This window comes from Dermacentor albipictus, chromosome 5, assembly GCF_038994185.2.
Source record: "Dermacentor albipictus isolate Rhodes 1998 colony chromosome 5, USDA_Dalb.pri_finalv2, whole genome shotgun sequence".
In the NCBI taxonomy this organism is placed as follows: Eukaryota; Metazoa; Arthropoda; class Arachnida; order Ixodida; family Ixodidae; genus Dermacentor; species Dermacentor albipictus.
Window position 1 is genome coordinate 16,246,561 of NC_091825.1, and position 15,833 is coordinate 16,262,393.

The following is a 15,833-nucleotide window of genomic DNA, read 5'->3' on the forward strand; positions in this document are numbered from 1 at the left end:
AAAATTCGCAAACCATAGATTAACTCTGAGCTTCTCAGACGAATCGCGCAAAAAAATGTTCTCTATGGCAAGTTTATTTCTACTAAAGATATCCAATTATTCCGCCAATTTAAAGTGTGCCGTAATCGCCTTAATAAAGATATAAAAAAGGCTAGGTGAGAATATTTTGGAAATTTCTTTGCAACTGCTGCTGGATGCTCTGAGAATATGTGGAAAAGGCTCAGCTCTGTATTAAGGCATCATCCGCCTATCAGTAAAGTTCTTCAATTAGATATTAATGGTATAGAATTATCTGGGAAGCGGCTTGCAGATACATTTAATGGATATTTCGCAAGTGCAGGTAATACGCCTATGCTACCAAATGATCTTAGTAACATTCCGGTTAATAGCAACACTATTTTCCTTAAACCTGTAGATGAAAACGAAGTAGCCCACATAAATAAAAATCTAAACAGCAGCAGTGCGGAAGATATTGACGGGTTACAGATAAAACCTTTGAAGTACGTTGTTGAGATCCTGGCTCCATCTAATGCATATATTTTCAACCTGTGTCTCAGTCAAGCTATTTTTCCCAACAAAATGCAAGAAGCACGCATTAGTGTCTTATATAAAAAAGGTGACAAAATGACATGACCAACTATCGTCCAATATCAATTCTCCATATGTTCTCGAAGGTACTTGGAAACATTATATTAAATCGGCTTATGGGTTTTGAGCAAAAACATAAACTTCTAAATGAATGCCAATTTGGCTTTCGAAAAGGCCTCAGCACGGAGTGTGCCTTACTTGCTCAGAAAGAGTTAATTTCAAGGGCAATTGATGAGGGAAAAGTGGTTCTGGGGTAGTTTGTAGATTTTACAAAAGCATTTGATTGTGTCAATCATTCGCTTCTTATTAGGAAACTCCTACGTTATGGTTACCGTGGGAAGGCTGCACCCCTCATCACATGTTATCTAGAACACTGCAAGCAAAGGGTCGGTATTAATGATGACCTCTCTCGACCACTGCCCGTTTCTTGTGGCGTGCCACAAGGCAGTATTTTGGGCCCTTTCCTCTTTAATTTATATATTATTGATATCATTAGTATCAGTATCAAGGCAAACTATCTAATTTACGCCGATGATACTGGCATATTCCTGATAAGAAAGTCGGCGGATGAATTAGTTGAGGAAGCAAATTTAATTCTTGAAAAATTGCATGAATGGACACGTAAAAATTGTCTTAAAACAAACACAAACAAAACAAAAGGAATGATTTTTCGAACCAAAAATAGAAGCGTAATAATTATTACGCCTATATTGCTAAATTCAACGCCTATCGACATAGTTCCGTACTTTAAAACTTTAGGTGTTATCTTTAAAGAAAACTTATCTTGTGATATGGATGTAAATTCCTTGGCAAGAAAGTTGTCTCGAATAATCGGGCTTGTTTACCGTAACCGGCATATGCTCCCAACAAAAATGATGCTGATTTTCAACACACTGTTTCTTTCTAGTCTAAGCTATTGTGACTTAGTTTGGGCTAGAACCACACAGGGAGATTTGGAAAAGCTTTATGTACTGCAAAAAAAATTCTATGAGTCGTAGAAAATGTTCCAAAATATGTTCATTCACGCGAATTTTTTATAAAATACAATGTAATGCCAATTGCCAGTATTAACGATTATCGACTCTGTAGAGCGTACAAACAAGAAATAAAAATAGGCGCCAGATTTCTAAGAACACTAGCGGATTTAAAGATCAACATTACAGCATATAGGACAAGGTCCAGAGAGTTTTAGAAAGTAGAAATCTTCAGAACGACATACGGACAACAAACTACTCGTAACAACCTGCCAAGGTTACTGTATAAATTACACTACGAAACCACCGGATTGGAAAATACCTCTTTTAAAGCTCTGTGTAGTTATTTCTGCCTGCACTAGATTGTTTCCCTGGCGTTCGCAATTTTTTCCTTATCGAAACCAACTAGTCCCATTGTATAGCTTATATTGTTGGTTTTTCATTTGTTTAGTTTGTATGAGAAATGTTATAGTTACAGCTTGTGTTCTGATTATATCTTTCTCACCCTCGTCTTTTTTTGAACATTTGCGATACCGTTGTGCCTATCATTGTTTTTTATCCTTATTGGTTAGAGATGTTTTTTACTATGACCTGTGAGAGCACGTCTTTTTTTCTTCATTTGCTTCGCATGGTTCGCGATGCTCAATATTGTGTAAAGGACATTTGTAAACAATGATGTACTACCTTTGTTCTCGCTAGCACCGTGCAAACGCCAATGCGGGGGCCTGTGGCTTCGTCAAGCTGTCCATGTGGCAGCCTTTTCTGCATGCACCTCGCGTCATGTACTGATGCAAATAAACATCGTTGTCATTGTACCTGACACGCTATGAAAAAACAAAGGCCCTTTCAAGTGTCAGCGCAGTCGAAGCAGCGCGATCCTTTATTGAAAACGTGGTTCTGAGGCACAGTGCGCCAACGGTGAGAACAACGAACACACGGATTGCGTTTACGGCTACATTCCTAACGGCAGTGTTTAGCCTCAGCGGCACGGCTCACCGAAAGACCACAGCCTATCACCCGCAAGTGAACGGCCTAACAGAATGCTTGAATAAGACGATGGCCGGCATGCTGAGTATGTATGTAGACGTGGAACACAAAAATTAGGATGACATTCTACCGCACATCACATTCGCCTACAACACTGCTCAGCATGAAACAGCGCGAAAGATCCCATTTAGCCTTCTTCGTGGTCGTGAAGTGATGCCGATGTTCGCTGCGATGTTGCTACATGAATGCGACCATACAGGCACAGGAGCGAAAGCTTTTGCTCAAGGAGCTGAAGAAGCGCGACAACTCCCCCGCATCAGAATCACCCAAAAACCGGACTATGACGCTCGACGCTACAATCTACGGCACCGATACATCACATGTCAGCCAGGCGACAAAGTGTGGGGTTGAAGTCTCATCAATCGGTGAGCTTTCAGAAAAGGTCCTCAGACGGTACTTTGGTCCGTACAAGATTGTACGGTGCCTCCGCGACCTGATATGTGATGTTATCCCTGACAGTCGTGCAGCCTCCATCAGAAGTCGTGCACATTGTGCGCATCAGGCCCTATTGTTCGGAATGAAGTGCCGACACCTCGTCAGACACATCTTCCTGCCGCTAGGTGAGCATCGATGCGATGCTCTCTCTGGAGGGAGGCAAATGCCACAGCCACTATGCGGTACGTAGAGAAAGACGAAGATCTCGCGCATTGCAGGAGAGAAGACGAGGTCCCTGTGCAATCATTTTTGAGTTTGCTTGCAATTGAAGTCTTCTGCCCTGTTTTATCAGTTCCTGCTGCTTGTGGATTGTGACAAAATATTTTAGCTGCGCGACTATCGCTTCCAGAGCCGGTGAAGAAGACGGCTTGCGGGCATGTAGAATGGGGCACACTGGCACACTCGACACGGCATGCCGAGGTGTCAGCCGCTACCGAGGCCCCGCGGCACCATGGCTGGCCGGCGCGAACAAACTTTGGCCACGGCGGCTACCTCTTCGCACCGCCTTCCACAAATTGGTGACCCGAACGACCGAGCTCAGTCATGCGAGCGTCAGGGCACCGACTGTGCCAAGGCGTGAGCGTCGTGGAATCACGTAGTCCGACAGACGTCCCGTGTATGTATGGTGCCCAGAGATTTTACATGGAAATGACGGACATCTTGTTCATTCAGTTGAACAGCCACTTCTGCGTCAACACGGTTCTAGGCTCTGGCTGACTTCCAGGATCCGGTTGCTAACCCCGGCATCCACTTCTACGAGGACTTGCGGGCAGCTGTCCTTGCTCACTACGTCACCTAACACTCAGCCACCTACAGTTGGCGCTACGTCACAGCAGGCTTCGCCATCTGCACTATCGCGACGTTCCAGGTGTTGTCGTCCCACATTGCCGGCGTCTACCCTTGCCCAGCGCTAGCACGCACTGACCCTCCTCCCCAGCTCAAAGGCCTCTGTGCGATGACAATTTGCAAGGAATTCACTGGGCCAAACGTAACCACTTTCGGCTATTCTACGGCCCGCCACCCCAGTTACTTGGACGTTCTTGCACGCTATTCGCTTTGCATCTGGAGACAGCTCACTCATTACTGATTCTACGGCTCTCCCACTGGATCCATTAGGACAAATCATGATTTCGCATTATGGCATCACTGTGGCTGTGACTAACTCACAACCTTCGCGGCCAGTGCTGCCTGCCTGGTAGATCTCTCTCAGACTGCGTGAACCCGACTCTACCAACCACGTCCTCAACGAACAAGAGAATCCGCCTTGTGTCCAGACTTGGTGTTCCTACGATACCGTCTGTACATTTTACCTGGACACCTTAACGAACGCCAATCCGTTAACAACAATCGCGCTTCGCACTAGGAAGGGGGAGAGGGCTTGTAGTAACGCGACTATCACCTCCAGAGCTGGCGAAGAAGACGGCTCACGTGCATGTAGCGTCAGAATAGGACACGCTTGCGCGCTAAACCTGGGCGGCCGCGGTGTACGTCACTCCCGAAATCGCGCCATACCACGGCTGACCGGACACGGCGGTCACCTCTTAGCGCGCCACCCTCAATATTATTTCACAATTTCTGTACGGTGTAGTGCACAAGCGTAAACTGCGTATCTATGCAGAAAGTTTCGACGTGTACAGTACATCAAGATAAATATTTGTTTAAGAATGCACTTTCCAGCGGAGGAACTAAGCACGATTTTGAGCGTTGAACTACTTCTGTAAAATGTTTTCGCCGCTTCACTAAAGTTTGCCGTCACACTGACTCCAGCAATAGGGTTTGATCTGCGTAAGCTTTATGAACGCAGCTTGTCAAATTTCTCAGCGGACACGGTAATCAACATAGAATTGCCCGTCGTACTGATGTTCTCCTTAAATATGCACGTACGGAAGTACTCAGAATTACGTTTTCACATATGTACATGATTGAGTTGCTTGAGATTTCAAGACAAGAATGTAAGTGCTTTCTTGCTGCAAGTTGTATGATTGAACTTGTACTTCTTTTCCCTAAATTACGTTGTTAGCGCAGCTGTAACATCTTTGTTTATAGCAGACATGAAAGATATCCGTGTAAAGAAATAGTACTGTTTCTTCTAAATATTCAATGACAAAACCTATTATAAGACGAAGACTGAAGGAAACATAAAAAACAGGATAAGGGATTACCAATATCCTATACTTTATTGGTGAAGTGCTTATTTAGGAAGAAAAAGAAAATGAACCTAGAGAAAGTAGGACGAATACGTAATCTTTATATGAAATGTAGAAATATTAGAGTAAAGAGAAATTAAAGTGAACAGAAAAAAAAGCTTGCTTTCAACTCAAAGTTTTCATCCTTGAGTATCTTTCGCCTACACAAAACATGTTAGCATGTCTTCCATAAAGTAATCATAGCTCACGTGAAACCAGACAAATTTGGGAATTCGGGTAAAGTAGGAGAAATAACAAGATGCACTCTACTGAAAAGATTTTTTCAACATAGCTATCAGTAAGAGCGATCGGTGGGACCTCACGAAAGTAAACTTCAGTCACACAAGTGTCATGCCACAAAGAAAATTGCATGGGGTGAATTGTCTTGGTGGAATGTATCATTAATAATTCTGGTATGCCAAATGCTTCTGTAGCGCATATTAATGTTCATTCACTAGCTTTCTGGCTAAAAGATGTCAGTAAATCTAACGAAGTATGCACTTCCTTAATAGGAGATTTGATCCTCAAATTTAATGAAAAAAAGTAGCAGTGTCACCAGAAAGGCGAAGCATCGATTCCTGTAGCTAATTAGTGGACAGCTGTAGGAAGTAAGGATAGTAGTTTGAGCGGCCGTATGCACTTTAAACATAGGTACATTAACTAAATTAACAAGCATGGTGTCACGCGCAGACAAGCAAAAATAAATGCGACACGATGACCATGGCGCGTTTCTGGCTAGAAAATTAGCGCAACCAAATGTACCACAATAAAGTTTTTCCATCCACGGATGACCAAGGAAACTCGCTGTCAAAACGCTGGCATAAGGAAACGCGGCAGCAGCAAGCGAAGTAGCATTCATGCTGCCCATCGCTTCACCAAAGAGTGAATGCCGAGCACCAACAGCACGAAAACAGCTACTAGCCGCCGCCGCACCTAGATTCTGCCCCCAACGCAGATCGTTCGCAAGATGCGTTGCAAAAATGAAGGAAAAACCAGTCACAAAACACAAAGGACACGAAGAGAGGTTCACACCATAACTAGTGGACTATCAACTGAGCTTTATTAGAAACAGCGTAGTCCCAGCAATGCCAGCAGAGCATACGCAACAACAGCATCACTAATCACAGAGCACTGCGTGATTAGTGACGCTGTTGTTCCGCATGCCCTGCTGGCCTGGCTGGGACTACGATGTTTCTAATAAAGCTCAGTTGATAGTCCAGTCGTTCTGGTGTGAACATTTCTTCTTGTTCTTTGTGTTTTGTGAGTATTTTTCATTTAACTATGTACCAACTGGCCCGGATTTCGACCGTTATGCGTTGCAAACATCACTTACAGCGCGTACGTAGACACAGGGACCAAAAGAACGACGAGGACCAACGCTCACTTCCAAATGATTTCTATTTTAGGTAACACGCATATATACCAAGCCACCGAGGCAAAAACATTCCCTCCAAAGCACGAAGCCAGCATGAGTACGCATTCAAAATTAAACGAATTACAATCGCCTCCTTTGGATGAACGAGTGGGCATGTGCGACCTCAGAAAGGCAAGTTCTTTATCTGGGGTGCTATGCAGGATGCGCCGAGTTTGGCGAAACTCGGGATCTTCACGAGCTCTGGCGACACCCCAAGATGAAAGCACGAATGGTAGCGAGACACAGTTTATCTTTCGACAAGCCTCCAGTTTCATTGGTGTATCTAGATTCACTCTGGCTGGCTATCATTCCTTGGGCGTTGCCTTCTGGGCGGTCGACAAACTGGGGCTCACGTGATCACACCGTCGGTGCATGGTCGTGCCTTCTTTCACTTGTTTGTCGTTCCACCGAGTGCATTACATGCAGAAGCAAGTTGTAAAACAAATGCATTTAGTACAATACTATTAGTTACTTTAACGTGGTTTAGAAACATTTTGAAGTTTACGAGATGTGCACTGAATGCGTCTTAGACTAATTCGTAATTTAGTACGCTTCGCATTATACCACGAGGGAATGCTGTAGTGGCGTCATCACATCCATTCACCGGTCAAGCATGGCGGCTAAGCATCAGAGAGGCCCAGTGTAAAAAAACCCGTACAACGAGCTTGCAGTGCGCGACGTAGTGATCAGGCTCGACGATGGCCACTATTTCTCGGATAGTTCTGTTCCTCCGTGGGCAATCTTCCCGTGCACCCGGTAAGACTGCCAATAGCTTCGGCGATTTTATAGATCGAAACGCGCACCTACTGTTCACGGCGAAGTGCTCAAGAAAGAACTTGTCCGGTGCTACTTCGGCGAGTGCACCGAGTTCCTCCGCTCTGCGTGACTGCGAGCGTCCCGAACATTACATAGTGCGGGCAAAAGGTAGACATCCTATAAAGCTACGATGCGACAAGGAGGTGGTACCGACGATGGATCTCACTACCAACACAGTGAAGGAGACATCGGCAAACTGCAGATAAGTATATTTCTACTGTTTCATATTTAGCATAGTAAGAGTGCACGGATTAAGTCACTTTTGCAGTAACGAACTGAATGTCCAGCAGTTTAAAGAAGGCAGTGAGAACCAATGAGTGTTCGTGCTTTTACATGCAAGTGGGCCCGCGAAAATATGGAAAAGATGAAGGTAACCTTCACTAACTTGGTGAGATGACAGAAATTCATGAGTGACATTAGGCCACAAAATTTATGGAAGAGTATCTTTATCCAAGTGAAATATCAATACCAAGTACTGATATAAAGCAGGAAACTTATACAAAAATTTTCTGGGTTGAACAGCACATGGAAGGTATTACCGAATCGTGATCGCCACGTTACCGATACCCTTGAAAAAAACTCTAGAATCATTGCATTCCACCGGTTATGCAATATGGGACATAAACCTGGAGGTTAACAAAGAAACTTGAGATGTCTAGGACTGTGCAGAAAGCGAAGTAACAAAAATTGTTGGAGATAGCATTAAGGCAGGAAGACAGTGACGTAGTAAACCATGGCAACTGATATGCTAGTTGAGATTAAGAAAAAAGAAAGGATTCGGCAGGCAGGCCATGCACGTTCATTGTTGTTGCCAATTCATATCAGGTGATTACATAAGCATGACAGAATGGATGTCAATAGAGAGAACTACAGCCGAGGATGGTAGAAAATTGCGTAATGGGACAAAAATATGATGTTTGTAGGCATAGGATGCAATCAGCTCGTATAAGACGGGATTGTAGGGTGAGGCATTTATTTTACAGCGAACAAAAATAGGTTTGTGGTGCTGACAGTAGACTCGTGAAGGTGTGGGGCCACCTCAGCTGCTGGCACACTAATCAACATGACAATTGGCTCTGAAAAAGAAAACCCCAGTTATGAAAAATAAAGCAACGTTGTCCCAACGCATTGTTTTATTATGCATACTACACTAGAGGCTTCCACAGTTAAGGGCACTTAGTACTAATAGTGCAACGAGCATTTTTCTTTGTAAATAATGGTTTGTATGCGGCTGATTCATTCCAATAAACGTTTTTGCAGCAAAACAATCTGCTGCTGGGGGCACTCAACCGCCTGGTGGCAGTAGGCGAGCGCCAAGCACATGCTCTTGAGAGTGTGGCAGAGGTCCAGAGGGCTGCTCTGCAACAGTACTATCGGTGCCCTCACTGCTCTCCTGTCGAGCCCACAGAAGACACCTTATAAAGGAGCTTTCAGTTTAATGTTTTGTTTATTATTCAAGAACATGAATAAAATTATTGCAGTAAACATTGTGCTGTGCATATTAGGAGACTTGTAACATGCACTTGGTGTCCCTTCAAAATAGGCAAAAACGTAAGACAACCTGTGCCACTCGTGGACCATGTAAATAAAACATACACTAATGCAGCATACACGTCATCGTGCTGTTTGTTCTTTCTATGTGCAAGAATACAGTGCGTGTTGATTAGCCACAAGATGAACGGTGTGTGTAATTCACCATGAAGACAGGAAAGAGCAGGAGCTTAATAATGCTATCACCTATAGACTGTGCATATGACTGCAACACTCCCCGGTTCAAATGTGCCATTACATGCATGTTCGATACCACATATTCTTTAACATTGTCTTATAATTACATGTACCATATTTCACACATCTTAACCCCGTGAATAGCACACTTCTGATGTATCCATTTCGTAGGCCAAATAATTGTACACTGTGTCCTTTTGTGTTGTATGAAAAGCAGCATCCTTTACAGTCGGATAAAACTTCAGAAGACAGGAGAGGCCGCACCCAGATGAGCAAAGCGCAGCAGCCAATTGCGTACACGCCTAAAAAATAGTCCCTCTCCAACGAGCAGGTATTAGTCTGCCCGGCGGCACGATGTCAGTCTAGAGTGCGTGCCCATTGGTGCAGGCGTGTGTTCACCTGCCTTAAAGTGCAGATTCCGCAGCCTCCTAAAGTTGTATCCGACTATAGAAACACGTAATGCATTGCACCAGTTGCATAGACTTCTGCAACTTGATAGCACAGAGTGATCAGGAGCAGAAATATATAAAGGCAGCCCAGCAAAGCTGGCTGGCCACGCTTCCATTACGAGGGGCTGAAAAAGGACTCGCCAAATATTCCCATGACGTCCTTGAAGAAGAGGTGGTGTTTGGCACTTCTTTAGAATCAAAAACAGATTACACTGAATGTTGTGCAGCACGTCAAAACAAATTGAGCTTGGTTATTTGCACAGCATGTAATGGGAGGTTGTGCTTCACATAGGAAAAAAGCTGCTCTGTCGAGTACAATTTTGAGGCCGGTATGGCACCTATTATGTCAACAGGGTCTATATACAAATTACACTTTTCTCAGGCCATTGATACACCATTATTTTTGTGTGATGGTTCTTTCAATCAGCGCTTGTATTACATGAGCAAGTGGATTTGAAAGCAAAGCTTTGTTTTTGCAAACCTTCCGACTTCCATATTTGTGTGGTAAGGCACTGGCATGTTGTCGAATAGCTCACACTTCCTCGGTCCTGCACCAAAGAAGCCCAATGCTCTATTTGAAGTTCTATCGCACAACAATTCAACAGCACACAATGAAGTGTAACACACACAACAAAGCATTCTGCTGTGTGTATTTCTCTTTGTGTCCCATCGAATTGTTGTGCAATTAAGCTTCAAGCTTCTATACCAATACCCCGCCTTCAACCTCACCAATGCTCTAGTTATTAGGCCACAATGGTGCACATCTTTGAAATTTCCCAACACCTTAGCTCTCCGAAAAATCACAAATGGTAAATTTTTCAGCACAGCTGTATGTATGCACGTGCCATATTCTTTACCACTAAACTCACAGGAATCAAAGAGGCAAGCATTAACGAGCCTTGCTGCTGCCGTTACCATTATCATCATGACACCAATGGAAAGACAGTGCCACGTTTCAGTAAAGGGAGTGCTGGAGGGAAAGGTGTGACAGCGAGGGCTTACAATAAAAATAACGGTTACGAGACATGTTGAATGCCAATATATGCTGCATGTCGCTCAGCCTACTTTGGCATTGCGGCAAGTGTTTACTCGTTTGGGCATATCACGTTTTGTTAATCATTGCTTTAAAGCTGTACAAACGGTCTATTTGCTCTGCAATTTTTATTTTTATCATGGTGGGTTAAAGACACACCTTTCATTGGCATCTGCACCACATTTCTTCCACTATGTAATTTTGCCTTGGTGGTTTTGACCAATTTTTTTCTTTTCCTGGACAGCACTCGTAAAGAGTCGCAAATTTTTACTTGCCAGTATAGTGTGTACTTCTATTTCGTGCGTAGTTATGTGCAGTGTGTGGCAGATTCATTAATCCGCGCAATCTCATTTTCTGTCCACATTCCCTTCTCACAGGTTACGTATGCAGTAAATTCCCAGATGCTAATGTGTTCTACGTCAAAAGCACCTTGGCGTCGTGCAAGAGACACCCATTGATATGTGGCTCATTCACTAGCAAGCTCGCATCTCTGTTGCCACTCTCCATCAAGTGGGATTTTCGACTATCTTTTGTGTTGCTCTGTGGTGTACTAGCTGCCGCATGGACGCTGTGACGGCTTACTTTCGATTTGCTCTGGCGTTTAGTAGTAAATGATGGGCTACCTTTTGAGGGGAGGCATTTACTTTTGTTTGTGAGAATGTTTACCAGCCTAACCAAGTGATACGTGGGTACTGTAAACAGCAGCACGAACAGAGGCGGACGACGAAATAGGTAGGAGCACACACGAGCGCAAGCTCTATTAAAAGTTTGCTTTTGATGACAAAGGTATAAAACACACTGGTCAACATGGCAAAGGTAAAAATCCGTGCATGCGTGGCAGAAACAGCCACGTGCGACAAGAAAAAAATATGAAGCCATGTCATGTAGAATAAACGTGCGTGAAAAACGAGAACTATCGGTCAAATCTATTGCAAAAGCGAAAGATTTGTCCGATAAGTGATACTACCCAACGGAAAATACTCTTTTGAGAACAACTTTTTCCCACTAAGGGCAACAGATAACTTGGTTATGCAATTGTTTTGTTTGTGATCAATAAATATTGCTTCTGGAACTCCTCTGGTGTTGCGGTATAGAGCAGAAAGAACGATTCTTTCATCACAAAGACCAGAACACAAGAGGACTTATGGAAGCATTATTTATTGATCACGAAGAAATATTCACAAGCAAGATTTCTGTGACCCTTAGTGGGAAAGAGTTGCTGCAGTACTTCTCGTTAATATCAGTTACAGGAGAAACCTTTCAGTTTTCATGTTTTTGGTTAGTTTTTTGACGCACATGTTTATTCTACAGGACGTATTTCGGTCCTTTATTGTTGTGCCGAGCTGTGTATGCTGCGTATCCATGGCTTTTTTTTGTGAAGTTGGCCAGTCTGTTTAAAAATCTTCGTCTTCACGAATAAAGTTCTACTTGAGTCAGCGTTCATGTGTGTTCCTACCTTTATTCATCCTTCTCGTCTCTGTTTGAGTGGTTGTGAAATATAAATGTACACCGAATTGGCGAAGTGTCCATAGAATTGATACATGAAGTTATTTGCGCTGTTTATTTCAGGAAGAACGCTATAGGGTCTTATCTTCTCTTTGTTTTTGACACTGAGTACATTTTTCTAGTTCAATTTCAAGGAGTCCCCTGAGGAAGCCAATAAGAGTGATGGTAACTTCCTTTGTGTGTAAGATTTATGAATTTCATCCATTCAAGGCATGACATGGCACATGCCTGATTGTAGGTTGCAAGCATTCGTAGTAAGAAATACTTTTCGGTTCTCATGACGCTTTTTTGTACTGCGCTGCATTCTCCAGGCACATGAACCTTTTTATGCTTTAAGTGCATGCGTTTTTTTTCTATATGTTGGAGCGAAAATTGTAAACATAAATATGCATATTGACACGTGTACTTGTCTTTATCGGACGACAAGTTTTGCCGCCGAAAAAATGTTATCGCACAGCTCGGGATGCGCCTGCATGTATCCGAAGTTTTCTGGAAAGTTATCGATGCTTCTATCCGCTGTCTGTTGTCGCCGAACGTTGTGTTATCTGATTTCATCGCTTGACACGAATGGTGTAGAACATTTTAGAAGGCATGCGGGTCCCAACGTTTAATCTGGAACATTCGATGATTGCTGTATAAAACCCGACACGCTTGACCCGCTGATCAGATTTTCGACGATCGCCGAGCGTGTTCGCCGCTATCGTTGTGCTATAAGTGTGGCCTGTTTTGTGGCCACAGGTTCGCCCAATAAAAGTTAGTTTTGTCGTTCACAGTATTGCTACTGTGTTATTCAACGTCACCACCGCCTGACAATATATATCATTTTCCTTGTAATCTTTTTCAACATGAGTGCCGTAGCTCCCTCTGTCTTTCAGTCACTGCTTTGTCCCAACTTTTATGCAACCTTTATGTATTTTATACAGCAATATTCTGGTGCTATTTTAATAACATTTTATCTGCGAAATTGAGGTAATTGGTGTTTCGTGTATGCATTTCTTGGCATTTTTCACTGTCTCAGCAATCTGGCTGTCGAGTCATTGGAACCTTTTATCATACTTTAGGACTATTTCTGGCGTGCTTGATACTGGAAGTGCAGGTGACCATATATTTGTCTGTTTGGAATTGTGTTAGCGATGTGTTACTACCAATTTTCTGTGCTAAATAATTATTTTTTCTCTTATCGTTCAAGGTATTAGCCTTTCCTTATCTCTTTATTGGCTGATGTAGCACTTAGTAGCTGGGTATAGGAAAAAAGGCCCCAAAAAGTGCTTTAATTAGCTTTGTGCAAGTCCAGAAAGAATGCCTGAAAATGAGCGCACTAAATTGAGGAAATGCCACTAACGAACTCTTCTGTACCCCAAATTAACATAATCAAATGGTGTACTGTTTGTTCTTGACTTGTGCCAGGGAGATAAGCTGCTTTCATTACACAAAAGCTTTACAAGTTTAATTCTGAAGAAAGCAACCCTGGCTTGTCAGAAACACGATTCAGGTGTTCATCATGCCCGACAACTTTCTAAATGATGTCTCGTCAAATAATGGCTAAGTTGAGTGATGTTATTTTATGAAATAATTGGGCAACATTAAAATATATATATCTCGAACGCAAAGCTCAGGCAAGTCTACTTTGGTACTTCATTAAATTTTAATCGTGGTGAAAGACGTGTGCTAAAGGTTGTATATATTTACGTGAAGTCATTTGTTTCAAGTTGGTTATTTTGCCTTCTCACAGTAAGCCGTAGCTCTTCCTGTGATGTGTTAGTGTGTGCAACATTTTAATGTAACATATTCAGATGTCTTTTGTGTATTCACATGCAAGCAGCTCCAAGTGTTCATGTGTTCAAAGTTGGTTGTTACGAGGGTATGCTTAAGCCCTGCCTTTTAAGTCGCTTTGCCCTCTAGTCATGAACTTAAGTCGAAAGTGAAGAGCACAATGATCGTTTTGATTGGATTCATATGTATAGGTTTTTTCAGATGTATTTACACTGCTAGAGTGCTGTAGGTACTAGCCTATGTCTCCAGGTTCGATGTAGTGGTGCCTTATGTACTGTAATAATGTTTCACGTGCACGCATCTTTAGTGTAAATAAAGGTACTTAAGTTGATCAGTCTCTCCTTCAATTTTGTTCGTGTTTGGGAAAGTTACGAGCCGGCACCGGGGCGTGCAAGTGTGAACAGCGAAGCAATTTCAATATATGAATAAAAATACACTAGCCCAACGAAACGTCAGTCATATTTCAATGGCGACTTCTGAAATCTCAACTGTGCCACAATATGCTTTTCAATGCTGTGGCAATAATAACTCAACAACAGGTCAACAGAACTACCGCAACGTTAGTTCAACGCAAAATCAATGGTAACTCGACAACCATTCAATTAAACAAACACAACGGGTTGTTTAAGCACAACGGACTTTCAATGGTAACTTAACAACTATTCAACATTGAGGTACGCAATGGTGTTTCAATTTGATTTCAGTGGTCAATATTCAAGAGTGCTCAACACTCAACCCAACAATTATCCAACATACTCTCAATAATTCCTCAATCAGAAACTCAACATTGACCAAGAATATTTCAATGCCTTCTCAATAATTTTTTTTGTACGGGCTGGCTCCAGCAGAGGTAATCCGGAAGCACCTTCGACTGCACAACACACTCATATACTGCGTACATGCGCTCAGAGGCGCCATCACTGGGCAGGAGATGACAAGCGATGAATTGTGTCGCTGGGGAAGCACGCACTTTTCGCAATGTATCGCAGAGGCTTCGCGCACAAAGATAAACCGGTACATTTTCACTGAACCCTCCATGAATCATGACCGACTTTATTGAGAATAGCACTGCAGCGCCCCTAGGCGACTTATCACCGTATGAACGCCCTCGTGCGTGCGACCCGCTTCAATATACCGCTTCTAAGCTTTCGCCTCCCTGTCGCCACTCACGGCAAGAAGTGAAATATGTATTATTTTGCTCGATCTCCGTTTGTCATCACAAATTGCTAGCATTGAAAACGAAAAACAGATACCTAAAGAAATTAAAATGTTCGTTATTTTATTTGTTGTATTTTAACGTATTCGTTTGAGTGAAAGTGTAGGTGCAAGAATGCGCCGCAAGTACCCTGTTCGCATTCGATGGAGGATAGAAAGACAGTGGCCGAAAGATGAGGCACGCCCTTGACACGCCCGGGAAAGGCGTGGCAAGCGGCTCACGGCAAGTGTGCAGACAGACAGCGGGGCAGTCACGGTATCGCTAAGTTGCGATAATCCGTTGATAAAAATACGCGGAGCTGGCGCGTTTCGTTGTGCAGCCTTCTGCGCTTGAAACGTGGAAGCAGCGTGGCGCGCAGGGTGCGCTCATGTTGTCATACGCAGCTTTTTGTCTACATATTTTTTTGCCTGCACCTTCGGCGCGTTCCGCGTTATCTCCGTTCACTGACTGCCGTCGAGCAAACTCGGGTAAAACTCGGGTGAACGAGAAACTCGGCGCATCCTGCATAGCACCCCTGGTAATGCAATGGACAGCTTACTAACCGAGTCAGCTTGAGCGATCGTTGCTGCTTCAATGAAAAGTATAGCGTTTTCATTAGGATGCCTAGTTAAGGCTTTTGCGAGGTTGCACATATAAGCTTCTCGGAATGAAATGTTTGGCGCAACGAA

At 43.3% G+C, this 15,833-nt stretch overlaps 1 protein-coding gene across 2 annotated transcripts in view; it reads left to right on the top strand.

Annotated features, from left to right (window-relative positions):
- Window positions 1–15,833, top strand: part of LOC135906571 (medium-chain acyl-CoA ligase ACSF2, mitochondrial-like) — a 467,079-nt gene that overhangs the window by 76,317 nt on the left and 374,929 nt on the right. The gene's annotated exons all lie outside the window — the stretch shown is intronic.